Below are 13,094 nucleotides of genomic sequence, written 5' to 3'. Positions count from 1 at the left end.
ATGAACACATTTCAAGTCCACCACTCCATTCTGAGGGATCCCCCAGGGTGTGGAGCCCCTCAGCTTTCTGGACCAGAGGACCCAGCTCTGAGACACTTGGGGGGAATGATGTGAATTGCATGTGTCACTGGGAGGCCACACCTGGCACCCTTGTGTAGGAGGCTTGGACCCCCCCCCCCCCCCCCCCAGAAGGGTGTCAGAACAGATGGCCAGGAAGAGTCTGGTGTCAGAGTAAGGTCCTAATGCACAGGAACAAAGGGCCTTCCCTCACACTTGTCACTCTTCCCTCCTCCTGAAAGATTCCTCACCTGCCCACTGGGGCTTATCCACCATTTGCTCTCTGATCACGGGAGGGAGGCAAGAGGGAACCGTGAGACCCTCTAGGAGAGTCAGCTCCTGCCCCTAATCTTGCACCTCAGTTTCTCCATCTGTACAGCGGGAACGAATGCTTTTCATGACTACCCAAGCACCCTCACTTCCCTTTGTTTCTGGAGCCAGGCATAGGGAGATAGTTAGGGGATTTGGAAAAATGACAATTGTTGCAAATGTGCAAAAGTATTCTAAAATTTGGAGCAGGAATAAAGTCAAGCTAGGGACATTTTTCTCCTCCTCTCTCCCTCTCTCTCTCCCTCTCTCTGAATTTGTTTGGAACTTTCTGAGAAAATAAGATTTTATTTAAAAGAAATCTATATGCTAAAGGTTCTTATATATAAAAATAGATAAAAGTCTCAGTGGAGACTGGAAACTGAGAGGAAAGGAAGTAGTGATCCTGGCATTGGGGCCACATGCCTGGCTCATGGGTAACACTTAACCAGTGGGGCTGGATTTTGAATTCTGAATGTGCTACCCTTAGGGTTTCAGTGGCTTTGGCTTTAAGAGTTGAGATGAATGATACTGTCATAGAACTGGTAAGTTGGCATATTTCTGGGAGTCAGCCTCCCATGGCAGGAGAAGGGGCAGATCTCATGGGCCTCTGGCTGCCTGCCTGCAATAAGGCTTGCATCTCTCCTACAGTGAGAGCTCCTCAGAGCATGAGTATTAATGGGGCAGACTCAGCATGAAGGGCATTGGCAGGAGCTGGGTCCCAGAGCCCACGCTGGACCCTGGGCCTTAAGGATTAGATCATTGGACAGAACAGGAGGATGGCTGGTGAGGTGCATCAGCTGTCATCTCTTAGCCCAAGCAGTACCCCCCCATCCAGCTGAGGCACAAGGAGCCTTGTCCCCTTTTGGAAGCGCAGAGCACGGGAAGGCCCTGGAAGGAGAGAATCCTATGCATTGACAGCACTGTCCAAGAACCAGCTGTGGAAATGAGTCTGACGAGGTGTCTTGATTTTTTTTTTTTCTTTTTTTTGTAAATCACTTTTGAGAAAACAACTTGAATTACAAAAGAAATGGGTGTTATATGTAGAATACCTGGAAATTGTCTCTGAGTATTTGATAGCAGCTTTTACTCTGGCTCATATCATAGATGTGAAACCCGAGTCCAAACCAGGTGAGTAGAAGGCCCTGAGCAGTCACACAGCGAGTGGCCATTCACGGCCCTCTGTGGGCAAGGAGGTATGTTTGCCCCAGCCTAACCCAGCACTCTTAAGCCCTTAGCCACGTTCTCTTCCAGTCTCTCAGTTCCCAGCTCTGCCCAGCGACCACCCCCATCTCTCTCTCTGTCTCTCTTAAGATTTTATTTATTTATTGAGAGAGAGTGAGCACACAGAGGGAGAGGGAGAAGCAATCTCCCCACTGAGAAGGGAGCCTGATTCAGGGCTCCATCCCAGGACCCTGGGATCATGACCTGAGCCAAAGGCAGACACTTAACCGACTGAGCCACCCACGCGCCTCTCTCTCTCTCTCTCTCTCCCCGCCTCCCTCAGGCTTGAGCAGGCAGGCACCTCACGGTGAAGCAGTAGTCCCTGAGAACCAGTGTCTCCCCCTCTCTGCCAGTCTGCGGGCGCTAGGACACCCAGACTGCCTCTCCGTGGAGCTGCACAGTGTGGTGGAGAAAGGCCCCCCTCTTTTCAATTGCTCCAACCAGCTTTTCTCCATCCCCTGCAAGCCTTGCTATTTGCACAGTCAATGGCTCTGGCAAGGCCAGGCCGCCCCTCCCTCCCCGAGAGGACTGTGGGCACTGTTTGTGTCTCGGTCTCTATAGACTCAGCATTCACCACTTGAAGAGGGTGAGACAACAATGGCCAGAGCAGCTGCCTGCCGACAGGGCTGCCGGGGAGGCTGCCGGGGAGCGGCAGGCCCTCCAGAGTTTGTGCACCATGCACCTGTGAGCTTTCTCAAGCAGGCAGGGCCAATGCAGAGGGAATGAGCAGGGCAACCGGGATCCAGAGGACCTGGTCCAGGCCACCTGATTGGCTCCCTCCGCATGCCCGCAGCTTTCTTGGCTGAGCCTTCCACCAGCTGTGTAGTCCCTCAGGGCCTGGAGGAAAAAGCAGGGTCCCGGCCCCTGGGAAGCTGCCATTTTTAGCCTCAGGACAGGAAGAGGCAGGGACATTTGCCCAGGTAGAAAAAGACAGGGACGCTCCGCCAGGAGCCTGCCCCCAGGTAGAAGAAAGGTACATTACTTGCAGAGATTGAAGTTGGTGCAATATGATTTCATTTGGTTGAACGTGCAATTATTGAATACGTGCTGTGTGCCAAGTGTTCTGGGAGGAAGGCATGTCCCTGTCCAGGCTCGTGACAGGCTTGCAATGTGGCAAAGGAGGCAGGGGATGCACAGAAATGATGCTTGTACAAGTTCAGTGTAAGTACTGTAGGGGGGCACAAGAGAGAGGGATTAACCAGAGCCATCTGATCAGAAGGGGACCTCCAGGGAGGGAATGAGCCCTACTGCATTTGGGGAATTTAAACAGAGGTTGGAAGATGACAGCTGGGTCTCAAGAAGGGATTCCTCTGTGGAGCAGAAAGGGACAATGGGTGATGGCTGAGATCCCCACCCACTTCCAGGCCTTGTAACCTGGAGTCCCTGTTTGCTGCTCGGTAAATACAACGGAGGGAAAAGGCCCTGTTGGAAGTGAAGTGGAGTGTTGGCCCGAGCTCGTGAGAATGACCCGCAGCTGCTGGCCTTAATTTCACAGCAAACAGAGCGGGTTCTCACCCCTCCACCCCCACAACTCCCCTCCGAGCAGGGTGCCAGCAAGGCTAGGCTGGGCTAAGCCCCAGAGCCAGAATTCTCATAATCACATGAAAGTGAGCGCTCCGTCCACAAGCAGGGGCAGACCCGCGGAACGGAGTCTTGGTCAGCTCTCTGCTTACACAGCTCTAACTTCTAATCATTGTCATAAACAGGATGGAAGCAGCTGCTCACTCCAGTCTATTATCAGCTTGGTTGGAGACAGAGAAATTTAAATGACAGTACGATGCTTAGCAAAGAAACGAAAGTCGGTGTTAAAAATAAAGAAAACAAGACAGCTCATTTCATCGAAATGGAAGGGTTATTAAACAGCCCCGAATTAATCAGTGATGTGCCAGGGCTGGGAATTGAAGAGCAGCAGGGCCAGGGTAGAGAGCTGGGAGAAGGTGGGTGGGAGAGACGTCCCGGGGCAGGTAGGCACTGCCTGGTCTCTCCTCTCGGGCTGCCTGCCGGGACTGGGGGAACTGGGTAGGTCTTCAGAGGGGCAGGGGCAGCTAATTCTCTGCCCCACAGATAAGAGCGGGTAGGAGGCCCTGCGGACTTTGGTATCCCAGCCTCTCTCCTTACAAAGTCCTGCTTCTGGAATCTTTCCATCAGCTACCCGCCACGCCAGCCCTGGGGGCTGTCTCCAGCCCTGCGCCTTCCCACCAGCCAGGGCTGGGTGGGAGCCCAATGGCTTTCTGTGGGTGGCCAGAAGCTCCCCACCAGGCCTTTCCCTCTCTCCCAGGGAGTGTTCGCAAGATCTCAACTCTGAGTTGAGCTCCTGATACCCCACCCCCATTCCAAAGGGCATCCCGAGTATGACCAGTCTGTCCCTCACAGGCTGCGGGAGGGGTACGCCAATGACATAGCATATGGGGCATTCTTAGTGAGCTCTAATATCACTGCACAAATGGCAGTTTCTATTACATGGGCGGGGGGGAGGGTGTCCTGGGTCCTGAGAACACAACAGCAGAAGAAAGGTTTCCCAGAGGGCACAGAATGGGTCTGGTAGAGAAGCAGACCTGCTCACACCTTGGCGGGGCCGTGGGAGGGGAGGCCGTGGCCGAGCCCATCTGCATGCACGTGTGCACCCATCCGGGTGTGCAACATGTTGGATCTTGAATCAATCATTCCGAGAGCATTTTCTCTGCTCTTTGACCTCCACATTCTTTCTCTTCACCCCTCCCTCCCTCCTGCTTCCCTCCTGGCTGTTTACCCTTTTCCAGGCTCTTCTCTCACACCCCATTCATCATCCGGGGCCAGATTCTCACTCAGGGAGTTCTTTTCATCTCCTGGCCCAGGTCCCCCCCCCCCCCCGCCCCGGTGCTGCACCAGCCTGCATTACCCCACTTTCCCTCCAGCACATTCTTCTCTCCCCGTGTCAGCCTCTCTGATAACCGTGTCCTTCACTTTCCCTCCCAAGAGGGCTGGGGTCCTAGACATCGTGAGCTGATAGGATGACAAGGGTCTCAACTGAGGGGCTGATGCCACTCCAGGGGGGTAGAGGTCCTGCAGACCGCGTGCTTGTGCATCTTGGCACCGACAAGCCCCCTCAGTGGACGGAACTCTTTCCGGATTGGCAAACCCCTCCCGGTCCACATGTGTCCCTTTTATCCAGCTCCAGAGCACTCCTCCTGCTCCGTGTGCAGGGGTGTGAACGTGCCTGTTACTTAAGAGCGGCTGCCTGGCAGCTTGGGATCTTTTCGGCAGGAGCTCAGAGTCTCAGACAAAGAGAGGAGAAGAATAGAAACTGAAGGTGGGAAGGTACAGGGTGGGGACACAGCCTGCTTAAGAAGCTTCCTCTTAAAAAGGAGTTACAACTTTTTATACAAAGGCTGGCTGTCAGTTCAGAAGAGCACAGGAGAGGAGGATCAGGCGGGGAGACTTCACCCCACATGCTGGCCAGACCCGGTATGGGACGAGTCCAGCGAATGCGGAGCTCGAGGCCAGAGACCGTCCTCAGCATGGACCCCTCCTCCTCCTCCCAAGGGCTGGCTTTCCTCTTTCCTCCTTCTCTCCCTCTCTCCTCCTTCTCTCTCTCTCTCCTGCCAAGGGCACCTGGATGAATCACCAAGAGCAGCAGAAGTGACCCTTAAATCACCATTGAGGTCAGAGGAAGTAGGGGGTGAGTTGGAAAGCGTGGGGCCCAGGGAACTGGGGAGAAAAGCGACAAGGGACCAGCGGCACCCAGGTCCTCCTGAGAGGCCAGAGCCTCGGGAGCTTCCCCGTCCTAAGAATCTCGGTCACCTGGCTAACCAGAGCCTCCAGCCTTTGTCACCAGCGCATACTGGGCAGCCAGTTGCTGCCAAGGAGGTGATGTCCTTGGGCAGTGTTTCTCCAAAAACAGAAACAAGAGTCACTGGTGTTTATCCAAAGCGATGGAGTTTGCGGAACACTTTCCACATCCATTGTCTCGTGGATTCTCACCACAGCTCTGCGAGGTGTCCTTCCACAGCTGGGAAACCAGGGCCCCGAAAGGTTAAATAACAGGTTCAAGGTCAGCGAATTAGGAAGTGGTTAAGCGAGACCAGAGCCCAGGTCTGTCCCCAAAGCCCACAGTGTCTTCCCTCTGCCTGCTGCCTGGCCACATGCACCATTTGACCCCCTTACAGAAGAGCCCTGTTCCGGAGCCTTCCGAGGGGATTCTCACCCCACCCCACTCTGCGCTTGATCACTCTCGCTGTCAGTTGGCCGTTTATTATACACATTTTGTGTGATCTTTGAACTTGTTCAGTTTGTGTCTTTGGAGCTCTCTTGCCTTTTCCTGCATGAGCTCTGTCTGTGTTGTGTGTCCTTTACCGACAGAGCTGGTGCCCCGCCCCCATTCTTCTTCATCCTTCTGCCCACCTCATCCACCTCTCAGTGACATTTGCTCTTTCCCCAGCGGGTTCAAGATGAACCTTCCCAAACGGTTCACCCCTTCTTCATTACCTCCGTCAGTTATGGCAAATCGTTGAGCCAAGCGTGTTCACACCTCGTCTAAGGGCAGACTAGTCGCTGAGAAAAGCACATGAGCCATCCCCATGTCCGCTCTCCCCTGCTCTGAGCACAGAACTGAGTGAGAGGCATCATACTACCCCTGAATGGGATGCCAAAGAGCACAGGGGTTATTCCTGCTCTCTTACCTGGGAGCCTCTAATTCGACGGAGACATAGAACACAGTCATATAACAAGAGACCCAACAGCAACAATGCAGCATGTGCTAAAAACAACAGTTTCTGATTGATTTTGGAGGAGAGAGAAGTGATTAGGGGTGGGGATGTCCTAGAGGCTTCCTGAAGCTTTGAAGGACACACAGGGCTTGGATAAGCCAAGAAGAATGTGGAGACAGTGGCTGTGGCCATGAAATTCTGCAAGGTGTCCTGGGGACTCAGCACATGAACCAGTTTGTTGGGAGTGGAGTTGGGAGAGGGGGAAAGGGAAGCTGTAGAAAGAAGAGCCAGCTTGGGAAGAACTTGAACTTGGGTACTTGGCAGTCCAGCCTTGAGTCTATCTGGGCAACAGAAGGAGTTGCCATAGGTGGATCTCACACTTGGCCATGTGCCTGGCAAATAGACAAGGAGTTTGAAGCACAGGAAATGATGCAGTATGAGGCACGCCAGGCAGGAGATCTGTGGCCAAATCTTCGCTGGGAGGGTCTGTGTCTGCGGATCGTCTCTGGGCCAGTCTTACATGTCTCAAGGAGACGACACCAGGCTTGCTGGTAAAGAGACCCACTCTTGAACTTTGGAAAGCCTGACTTTTGGAAAAGGATCGGGTTTTTTAAATGCACCTTGATCTGGCCCCAGTGGCTCCCTTCTTGCCCTGCCGCGAGGACGAAGCAACAGTGGTAGGGGAGTGCTGCTTGTCCCTGGAGCATGTCAGTGGTCAGTGGCCGGCTCTGGGAACCACCAGGGAGCAGAGAGGCAGGAGGGTCTGCACGAGAAGGAGGAAGTGCCAGGGAATGGCCGGGGCCATTACAGTTTTCCTTCAAGAGAGGAAAGATGGGGCAGCTTGCAGGGAAAGGAAGTGGTGTTTAGGGCCAGGCCATGGCCGGAGAGCTGAGGTGAATGCCTGGTGTTTTGTTTGGGTTGTTTCTTCCTCTCCTTTTCTCTCCCTTTCTCTCCCACTGCTGCGAATTGGAGCTGTGTCATTATTCTTTGAAAACATTACAGTTAATGGCAGCATAATATGCCATTATGTGGAGTAACCGTAATTTATTTAACAATTTAGTCGGGCACTTTCTACCCTGTGTCCTGCTCTCCTGCCCCATTTCAACCTCAGAGCCCCGTGGCTCTCCCGTGTTCAGTAAGGATGGGGTGAGAAGGCAGGAGATAACGTCTCCGGGCTCCTTGGAAAGGTCATTTGGAATGTCTCTGAAAGGTGACTGCCAGCTAGCAGACCTCTTGCCACAAAACAGCCCCAGAATCCACCTTGTAACAGATATCTCAACCCACACCTCCCCACACATCCCAGCCCTGCTTCATTACCAAAATAAAATGGGAGCCTCAGGTTTTGACCTTTAAAATAAAGTACTTGCCAGATCTTCCTTAACATTCTACTGAGTCTTCCCAGACCAGTGATAAGAGGGTTTGGTTGAAAAATAACATCTAAATACGTAGGCAGTGTGGAATAGTGGGGGAAACATGGCCATCAGAAGGTCCTCCTTCCTAGCCGAATGACACTGGTTTGGTGATTCAGCCTTGCTGAGATTCGGGTTTTTCATCAGTGAAACGGGGAGAAGAATACCCATCTTGCAAGATAATCACAAAACTCCAGTGCGTATGCAAAGGATCCAGCACAGTGTGCCACGTAGCGAGGGGTTAATAAATAATATAATAACAGTAGCTCTTCTTTATTGTTTTGTGTTAGAGGAAACAAATAGCAGGGGCTATTTTATGCTACCCATGGCCCCGGGGTACGAAGGCTCCTAGCGTGAATCTGACTCGGCTTAGCAAAGCCATATCCCCACGTTGATGCCTAGCCTGCCTTTGGAAGGAGCCTGGGAATTTCTTTTTCTGTCCTTTCATCCCAGAATGCCTACCAGAAGAGTAACCCCACTTCTAGGATGGTTGAAGCAGGGGCCAGCTCAGAGTCAGGGGAGAAGCGGAGCGACCTTTCAAGGCCCCACGCAGTGCAGAGGGCAGGCTTGCTCCCAGGGCCGGATGCTCAGAGTCCCGCTAACTTGCCGAAATTCTTTCTGCCCCAGGGGTGGGGTGCCATGGCAAGTCATGCTCCTCCCTGGCCATCCCCCAGAGGGGGTTGAAGAGGGCAGAGCCCACGGAAGGGGGGGAGGGGTGGCGAGGCAGGCAGCTGCTTGAAATTGATTGCTCTTGTAGTTTAGTTTAGACCATGGGCTTCTCAGCGCTGCCCGGGTGGCGACCTTTAGATAATAAAGGGAATTCTGGGAGATTTCTGACAGGCCCATGACATATGGGGCAGGTCTGCAGGGTCAGGCGGTGTATCTCCCTGCTCCTGGCCCCAGGGTAATGAATCTTGTTTTGACTTTGCAAAGCCAGCCCCGGCACTGCCCCAGAAAGGAGCCGAGCCCCCTCCCCTCCACCGGCCCTCAAGTGCGTGTGTGTCTTTGGAACCCTTCATAATTCAGGGAGACACCTCCAAGCTTTTACAGCCTGTGGGGGGAGAGGACAAACACCGCAGGCTCTGCTAAGGCCCTGGGAGAGCTGGTGTGGTTTCCAGGGCCCCATCAGAGCCCACGGGGAGAGCTGGGAACAAAAGCAACAGAAACCCCTCGCCTGGTGTAAAAACAGGCAGTGGTCCCGTAACAGGACTGGGAAAGGAGCTGGGGTGGGTTGGAGGGAGTCACAGAATATCCCATAGGGTTCTGGGGGTCTGCAGGTGACACCCCTACTCCTCTGGGCAGGTGCAGCAGAGAGAACGGGAACCCGTCTGCAGGAAAAGCCCCACGAGTGAGAGACGGCAAATACCATCTCTGACCCCACTGGGCACGAAGCGGTGAAAGGCAGTGCATGGTTGAGGTCTCTGGGCCTCTGTTTGGTGCTGGGTGAAATAGGAGGTGTGTTTGCTGCCGTCAGTTCCCACGGAGACGTGGAGATTGACATCTCTAATGCCTCCCCTGTGTTGGCAGATGCAAACGCGCGTGCTTGTACGGGCCTGTCTACACAACCCTCCCCCCGCCAGCCAAGATGGTAGAGTACGTTGTTCCCCCCACCCCCCCCACCCCTGCTCTGGGGACTGCAACAACAAAAACGTGTTGTCTCAGTTTTGGAGGCTACAGGTCGTGCGGCTGGCAGCTCCTTGCAAGGGCCAGGAGGGGAGGGTCTGCGCCAGGCTTTCTCCTAGGCCCGTGGAGGGCCGTCTTCTTTCTCTCTGTGTCTCTCCACCTGATCTCCTTCCTGTGCCTCTGTGTCCAAATTTCCCCCTTTCTATAAGGACACCAGTCATTTGGATTAGGGCCCAACCTAATGACCTCATTTTAATTACCTCTATAAGGTCACTGTTCTCCAAATAACAGTCACATTCTGAGGCACTGGGGGTTAGGACTTCAACACATGAATTCGGGGGGTTCATGACTGAACTCCGAACGCCGGGACCCAGCCTCTGTACTTTGCCCTGTCACCCTGCCTCTGCCCACTGTGCTTTCTGAGAGGTTACGTCATCACATGGGATCTGGAGCAGAGAAGCGCACACAGCTCTGGTCACCCAGACCCTCACTGCCTCACCGCCTGGAATATGGGGTCCTCTCTCACTGCCGGTCGGGACTCTTAGGGCCACCCCACATTGCCTTCTCTTACTCTTGATGCTTGGCCGCTGGCTCTGGCCCACCCAGGTGTGACAGGAATCCCAGGGACAGACTGCTGGGGCATCTCCCTGCTCACAGTGAGAGCCGGTGGCTGGGTAGAAACTGTCACCAGAAGCTGTCCCGACCGACACACACCGGAGCACCACCCTATCATCCAGTATCATGGATCCCACTTCCTCAGGGTCGGATGCCAAGAGGGCAGGTAGGCAGAGGCCCGTTTGCCCCCTCTGGCTCCCCTCACCTTCTTCCTCTCGCTCCGGGGTGAGACGTAGTCTCTTAGCTTCACATAACAGCACAGAGTCTGGGGGAAAAAAATGACATTCGATTAATGAAGCAAATGCAGCTGGTATAGCAGTGACATCTAAATTGTTCCTTTGGTCCCTTTATTTTCTGTAGGAAATTCTCCCTCTCCCCACAACCCCCCCTCCTTTTCCCTTTAAATCGCGTGCATAAAATACGCTAATAACAATCTTCGGTGTCTGTGCATGAGTGACAGCTGAAATAAGAAAAAGACTAATCGTACCTCCTGCAGCCCTGTCACATGGAGATTAAATGAGCCTCCCTCCTGCCCCTCTGTGCTCACCGCCCCCTCCCCCACTCTCTCCTCTCGCTCCTGGTCTCTCTCCTCAATGAGAATCATGGGCATTTGAATAATAATATTATAGACGCCATCAGGGTGACAGTGGGGAAAAAATCAGCTCAAACCCATGATTATTCCTTCAATCTAATAATTATTTAAATACCAGATAACTCCTTTCACTCTAATTGAGGCCTTTCAGCTGTCGGCATTACCCGGGGCCTTTGCGTTCGCCCTCTCGCTCACCTTGTGCTGCCCAACGTGCCTGGACTACCTCCGAGGTCCGTGTTAGACAGAGTGACACTCGGCGTGTTTGCATATACGACTGCACAGATGACATTATGACAGGTCCTTCAGGATCGTGCCGCCCACAGGGGACAAGCCAGGGCCCCAGAATCGCACATGTAGATGTTTTATCCTCGTAGACTTTAATTCATAGAAATCTTAAACCCAAAGGAGCCTTCTGAGGTCATTGGGACCCATCCCTTGCCTCTGGGTAAACGTCTTCCTAGACAGCTGTTGGGAAAATTCGCTGTTAGAAAAGCCCATAGTCTCCTTGGCATGAAGCCCAGGAATCCTCTCTAGACAGGATGTCCCCCTTCATATCTAACTTTAGTCTCTCCTGCTGCAGTTCTAACTCTTTGGGGGAAGAGGCTTCCTGCCGCTTAGACTACATCTGACCTATCTGTGAGGTTGTCTGCAGCCCAGAGGGATGTGGCATGGGACAGCACAGCCCCCAAGTCACAGTGTGGGTGCCATTCCAGCATCTCACAACGGCTGCAGCTTTGAGTAGGTCAGAGGAGGTCGTTCTCCCGACAGAGAAAGGAGCCATTGACAGTGGCTCTTTCGTCCCCCTCAGTCCTTAGTCCCTCTCCTCCTTGAGTCTGCCCTGCGAACTCACTCCCTGCCCAGGCCTGGCGGCAGGCTCACTTCTGCCCATCAGGGGACTGCCACCATCAAAGGCACCTTCTTTCCCTCAAATGGGGCAGTCTCGAGGTGGAACATAACTGACTCCCAGGACCCTTTCACCTACAGCAGAGGAAGCACGAGGCTTTTTGTCACAAGGTCTAGCCTGTCCGTGACTCATTTGGGGTCACATTGGACAATTTTTTCTTTCCATGATCTGTGGTTTCTTATAGAAAGAAGGAAGGAAAGAAGGAAGGAAGGAAGGAAGGGAGGGAGGAAGGGAGGAAGGAAGGAAGGAAGGAAGAAGGAAGGATGGCATCCCGATTCTAACTCCTCTTCCTATTGGCTCCTTTTGCTATAATGGAGACCAAGTGAAAGCATAGAGGTCATAGAGGTCTGCGTCACCCAGATCTCCTGGGAAAAGGCACCAGAGCAGGTAGGCGGGGAGGAGAGAGTCCTGCCCTGAGCTGAACTGGGAGTGCCTGATTGTCATTTCCTCCCTGCTTTGCCTCCAACACCTACAGCAGCTGATCTGGAAGGTATTAGATGCTTCCACTGGCTGTCCCCAACATCTGCCTCCTGAGTCCTGATCGGGGAGACGGTGTCATCAAGCCCTCCAGATAAAATATTTAGTGATACTTGCTTCCCAAAGAGGCAAGTGTGACCTCTCCTTGGTATGTGGCATGCTCTGAGTAACACATCTCCAGAGGGTCGGCTGATAGGGCGAGTGTCCTGGAGCAGCATGTCCTGAATTGGACTGGGAGTGGGGAGAAGAGAGAATAGGCAAGTTTTGGCTCTTGAGAATGCATCTGACAAACTGACTTCACAAACAGCCACAGAAAGAGAAATGACAGAAAGAAGGAGGCATCATTAAGGGAAAACTCCCCAGGTTGACATTAGACAGTTGGTATTAGGACGAAATGCTGGGTATATGAAGTCATAGGCACATGTTTGCTGGCTTCTACCAAACCGAGGCTGGAGAATTCATTTTAAGACAGATCATGGGGGCGCCTGGGTGGCTCAGTCGTTAGGCGTCTGCCTTCGGCTCAGGTCATGATCCCAGGGTCCTGGGATCGAGCCCCGCATCGGGCTCCCTGCTCGGTGGGGAGCCTGCTCCTCCCTCTCCCACTCCCCCTGCTTGTGTTCCCTCTCTCGCTGTGTCTCTCTGTCAAATAAATAAATAAAATCTTTAAGAAATAATAGTAATAGGGGCGCCTGGGGGGCTCCGTCGTTAAGCGTCTGCCTTTGGCTCAGGTCATGATCCCAGGGTCCTGGGATCAAGCCCCGCATTGGGCTCCTGGCTCAGCGGGAAGCCTGCTTCTCCCTCTCCCACTCCTCCTGCTTGTGTTCCCTCTCTCGCTGTCTCTCTCTCTGTCAAATAAATAAATAAAATCTTTAAAAAAAAAAAAAACAGATCATGGAATGGCGGAGTTCATGAAGAGCTGGAAATATTGACAAATAAATTATTAATAATAAAGGCTAATGTCTCTGGAACGTTTCAAATGGACATCATTCTAAGTGCGTTATATGTATTAACTGACTTCATGGTCATAATCCTATGAGATAGATACTACTACTAATCCCATTTTAGATAGATAGGGACAGAGCACCACAGAGTGGCTACGTACCTTGACCAAGTTTACACAGCTGTCGGCTCTGTTTGAATCCAAGCAGCTAAGTTCAGAGCTCATGCATTTAACCATTAGAGCACACTGTCTCTCACCAGAG

Source organism: Neomonachus schauinslandi, chromosome 6 (genome assembly GCF_002201575.2).
Source record: "Neomonachus schauinslandi chromosome 6, ASM220157v2, whole genome shotgun sequence".
Taxonomy (NCBI): domain Eukaryota; kingdom Metazoa; phylum Chordata; class Mammalia; order Carnivora; family Phocidae; genus Neomonachus; species Neomonachus schauinslandi.
This window is presented reverse-complemented; position numbering follows the sequence as displayed.